This window comes from Pteropus vampyrus, unplaced genomic scaffold (assembly GCF_000151845.1).
Source record: "Pteropus vampyrus isolate Shadow unplaced genomic scaffold, Pvam_2.0 Scaffold145, whole genome shotgun sequence".
Taxonomy (NCBI): Eukaryota; Metazoa; Chordata; class Mammalia; order Chiroptera; family Pteropodidae; genus Pteropus; species Pteropus vampyrus.
In genome coordinates this window covers 363113-368493 of record NW_011888926.1, presented here as the reverse complement: position 1 = coordinate 368493, position 5381 = coordinate 363113, and positions in this window count along the sequence as shown.

Here is a 5381-nt window from a genome sequence, read left to right as displayed (position 1 = left end):
CCCTAAGATGGTCATTGTGAGTGTGGCGAGCAAATAAGGCAATGCAGGCGAAGGACTTAAAATGGTACCTGGCTTATAGTAGGTGCTCAGTAATATAAATGATCTTACTACTATTACTACCTCTCCCACAATTATTATGTTCGCCTGGTGTATTAGTTGTCTGTTTCTGCACAATAAATTACAACAATACTCGGTTTAAACTAACACACATTTAGTATTTCATGGTTTCTGTGGTGCAGGGGTCTGGGCCTGACTTAGCTGGGTCCTCCCAGCTTCAGGGGCTCTCAGGAGGCCACAGTCAAAGTGTCGGTCCAGCGTCTGCAGTCTCAGCCGAAGGCTCAGCTGGGAAAGGACCGACCTCCGAGCACACGTGGTTGTTGGTGAGATTCAAGCCCTGGCTGGCTGTTGGCTGGCGGTTGCCCTCGGCTCTGTGCCACGTGGGCCTCTCCTCGATGATAGTTCATAACATGGCAGCAACTTCATCAAAGCCAGCAAGGGAGGAAGTCTGCAAGACCGAGTGACAATCTTGTGTAACCTCATCATAGAAGTGTCACCTTTGCCACAGTCCGTGGCTTAGAATCAAGTCACAGGTCCCGCCCACACTCAAGGGGATCACTGGGAGCTTTTGCAGAAGCTGCCCAATGAAGTGACATTCAGGGGCCTGAGGTGAGGTTCAGGCAGAGAGGACCAGAGGCTCGGTGGGTCGTGGGTCCGTGCCTGGCAGTGTGGCCAAACCTTCTTTCCTGCTAGGCCTGGCCCTTAAGTAGTCCTGCCTGCACTAGGGTGTTGTCATGTGTAGTGGACCTTTTTCTAATCCTGGTTCTTCTCTCAAGGACCTGGGCCAACTTCAGGCACAGGGCACGCTGATCCCTGGGGTGTTTCGACCCTGCCATGTGCCCCCACGCTTTGCCTCCACAGCTCTAAAGCTCTTTGCTGCAAGCAGTCGACACAAACCCCAAGCAGGATAAAGCTCACCGGGAGAATAATCAACCCCGAGTCAAACCTATGCACAGGAAAACTTATCGATTTGGGGGCTGATGGGAGAACTAAACCTTTCAACCAAATTTAGAACTTGCAGTATCGGTCCTTGGCAGAGAAAACCTGCCAGCTAAGGAAACTCACAGTGGCAGAAGCTGTGATGGCCCCAGTGTGACATGGCTGAAAAATTATTTGGAGGATGACGTCTTCACTGGAAATGTCATTTGGGAGAACATTGCTCCCAAAGAAAATGAGTTCAGTAAAATGAAAATGAAAATAAAAATAATAAACTAGAAACAGGTTAACCACACTCGATAAAAAACTGGCCAAGAAACTAAATTAATATATGGAACTTCAATCCAGAAAATAATTGCTCTCGAAAATTATACAATGCTGATAAATTCGGATGAAAATGTTTGGTATTCATGAACAAGGGTAGGAAGGCTGGCCAGGCATCGACATGTCCCATGCTGTCCCCCGCAGCACACGGGGCTCATGGGATGTATATAAGCCATTCCATCCATCCCACAGCATGCTGAGCCAGGCGATGTCCCCCTTCCCAGAGAGAGGGACCTGACGGCAAAGAGAGGTGCTCCCCTCCTCAGGGACTCTCGAGTAGGGTGCAGGGGTGGGGGGTGCTCGGGGGCGGAGCAATGACCGGGGCCACGGCAGAGGTCCGGGTGCAGATGCCAGGCAGACCGGCTCTGTGCTGGGCTCGTCCGTGAGACCTGGGGCCTCCTAGGCCTGCCTGGTCCTGAGCTCAGGGACACTGGGGGAGGTGGCCCGGCCAAGCTCTGGGCTCCAGGGGTCAGCACTGGGGTGGGCCACTTGGGGGGTAAGCGGCTGAGTCTGGGACACGGGAAGTGAGGAAGAGAACAGTCTAGGAAAGGGAGTGGGAGAAATGACTGCTTATCCAGCTCTCAGTGTGTGCTTGGCATCTGACATCCATTATCTAATACAGACACGCAATCCCACATGGAAGGCACCGCCATTATCTGTCCAATCTACGCGTGAGGCCATGGGCTCCCGGCGAGGAGGTTGCTGGTCCGAGGCTGCACAAGGGGCAGGTTTCAGGACCGGTCCATCTGTCTGTGCCGCCAAAGTCCCCCTCGGCACATGGCCTCCTATCCCAGTCTTCCCTTGGGGTCCTTTCTGATGGCTTTGTTAATCCACCCCAACCCCTCCAGTTATTCCCACTGTAAAGGGCCCTTGTCTTTCCCTGGAAATCCTCTCTCAGGAAGGGCTTTGCTCCCCTCTGGCCCTTTGTCCCAGGCCACAGCCTCCAGGCGGTTCCCAACCTGTGCCTGGCCACCCTCCGCCCCCTCTTCCCCACCCCCCTCTCCCTTCCTGGGCCCCATCTTTGGAGGCCCGGGTGAGGTCATCCCTGTGTTAGCAGGAGCTGCACAATAGGGCTGAGGTCTGTCTTTCTGCTGGAGAGGGAGATTGGGGTGGGGGAAAGAGGCAGGAGACTGCAATTACAGGTTCCACAATGGGGCGCCCTCAAGGGGGCCTCGGCCAATTAGAGCTGCTGCATGGGAGTCGGGGAGGGGGAGGGGCCGTGGGCCAGGCGGCTGGGGAGGGTCGGGCCAGGTAGGTTCCAGCATGCATCGTGTGACATGCATTGTTTGTTCTTTTGTTCCTTGGTTCATCCGTTCAAGCCGTTAATATTGTCCGTGCACCTACTATGTGCCAGGCGCTGTCGAAACACCAGGGACACGGCAGTGACTGAGCAGAGGAGGCCTGGCTCTGACGGAGCAAACACTGCTGGGTGTGATACTGCAGGTGAGACGGACGATAAACAGATCAATACCCAGGTCAGCCCAACGAGGACGCATAAGGGGGTGAATGAGCATCTGTTCCTAACTATTCACAGGTTCAAGGAACGAAGTGTTAATGAGACTGACATTCATTAAGCTCCTACTGCGTGCGGGCACCTCGTGGACTTCTCCATGCACCTTTTCTCATCTCGTTCTCGCAAAGAGGCTCAGAAAGGTTGATGGCATGACCAAGGTCACAGGCTTTTACATGGTGGAGTCGGCCTTGAACTCATGTCTGCTTGACCCCTCGCTTGGGCTCATCCCACTTTGCCAGGCCTGCGACGGGGGCCTCGATGTGCCGAGGAAGATGCTGAGGCTCAGGGCCGTTCCAGCAGGACCCCGGGCCTTGCCCAGGGGCTGTGGCCCCCACTGCCCAGACCAGGAACAAAGTTGGTGCCGGCGGCTCCCAGACTGTGGGGCGGCCTTGGCTGAAGGTGCCTGGGTCTCTTCTACCAGGGCCCCCTCCTTGTTTCTGCTTGTTCAAAGGGACATCATCTTGCCAGGTCCAGGGGCTCAAGATATTCAAGGGGACATGAGATGGGCCTAAAGGGAATTCTGAGCAGGAGACCCCCTGGGAGGGGGCTCTAACGGAGGACGGAAATGCATCATGGCTGTTTCCCTCCCACTGCTCTGTGTGAGTGACGGAGGTGAGCTGGGTGCAGACCGCAATTCGCCACCTGGACGGAGACCCTGCAGGGCAAGGGTCCACTGGGGCTGGAGCCTCGGGAAGCTCCGTGGCTTCTACAAGGAGGAGGGGACACTTGGGCCAGTACACGTGGACCACTGCCCTGGCCCCACCTGAGATGTCACCACAGGCCTGCTGGACTCCTGGGGCACATGGGCACTGGGATCAGCCCCGGGGCGGTGTAGGGGGCGCCGGGGAGCCATCTCTCTGACAAGGCACTGTGAACATCTCTCCCCCACCTGCCCAGCTGTTGCACCAGGCCAGGTGGGTAGAATCCAGGCTCTGAGGCGTGGCTGGCCCAGGGGCTTGAGTGTGACCTGTCCTCTTCTATTCTATGCGTCTGACCATGGTCACCCAGCAGGGGCTTTGTGAGGATGGAGGCCATGGGTGAATGTAAAGCACCATCGCCACGGTCCCCGGCACCGATGATGGCAGCGATGGTACCAACAGTGACATCTACTGAACTCACATGTTGTTCAGTAGACATTTTATCTGCTCTGATTTCTTTAACCCTCATGACGGCCCTGCAAGGTGCAAGTTATATTAGCATCATCCCATTTTACAGATGAAGGAACAGGGCCCGGAGCAGTGCAGTGACTTGCCCAAGGTCACCCAGCTGGTGAGCGGTGGGGCCGGCAGTCTGGCCTCTGGGCTGAAGGGCTCACACCTTCTGTGTCTCCCCGGGGGCGGGTGCCCAGCTCTTCCACCTTCTCCTGCCAGCCTGAGCACAGGGCGGCTTGTTAAAGGGTTGAGGGATGAAATGGAGAGGGTGAGCATGGATTGGAGGGGTGAGGCTGCAGGTAGGGAGTGGGGGCTGAGAGCAGGGAGCCCAGTGGGCTCTGCATCTCTGCTCACCGGCTCACCAGGGCCAGGCGCTCCGCCGGGAGGATGCCAGCTCACTGAGGGGCAGGCTGGGCCCCAACGATGTGGAGGTAAAGTGCATCCCACCGCTCACACACGGCACATGCCGCGTGCGGGAAGATGGAGCTAGCGAGGCCGTGGGCCGCGGGAGGCAGTGACAACCCCTGGGCCTCGGGCCAACACAGGCAAACACCTGGGCGTCTGCACCCCTGACGCCGAAGCCCAGGCACAATCTCCCCTCAGCCTCTGTTTGCGATGTAAACACCTGGCTTCCTGCACGTGGCTCCCCGGGCAGCCCGCCCGCCCTCGGTGCCCGGCGAGGGCGGTGGGGATCCACTGGGCTTCCTCGGGCTTCCTGGGCCTGCGGGTGGCTGGTGGTTTTGAACATGAGACTCAAAGGCCAATGACCACTGTCAAAGAGAGTTCAGCCGGGACCATGGGACCGACTCCATGTAAAGACACATCAGCCTGGAGGGCGCCGGTGCAGGCTTCGAAGGGTGCGTGCGACGCGGGCACGCCGAGCGAGGGCGTGGCATAGGCAAAGGCAAGGAGGCAGGAAGTACTGGGACCCTGGAAGCGCCACAGCTCTGCCCGGCTGAGGGTGGCATCGGCGTGTGGGAGCGCCCGTCTGCCCTCCACCACCGGCCGTGTGAGAGGGGACGCCATGCCGGATCCTTCTGATTCTCTTGCTGGTTCTGAGGTCAACACCCAGCATCAGCGGGGCCCTTCCCTCTGTGCCAGGCGACTGTTGGAAGAGTAACTCACTCGATCCTTAGTCGTCCTGAGAGATAGGCACAGAAACCCCATTTTACAGATGGGGAAACTAAGGCTCTGATATGGACTCCAGAGCTGCCCAAGGTCATTCAGGTAGCAAGTGGCAGAGTCAGGATTTGAACGTGGTCCCATCAGGCTCCAAAGTCTGTGCCGGCTCCAGGAAGCCATGATGTTCCTGGAATTGTCCCTTGTCTGAGAGCCCGTCTGCCCTCACGCCTCCTTCCAGAAGTGGCCGGTGTGTGTGGCGGCTGTTCCCTGGAGTCCAG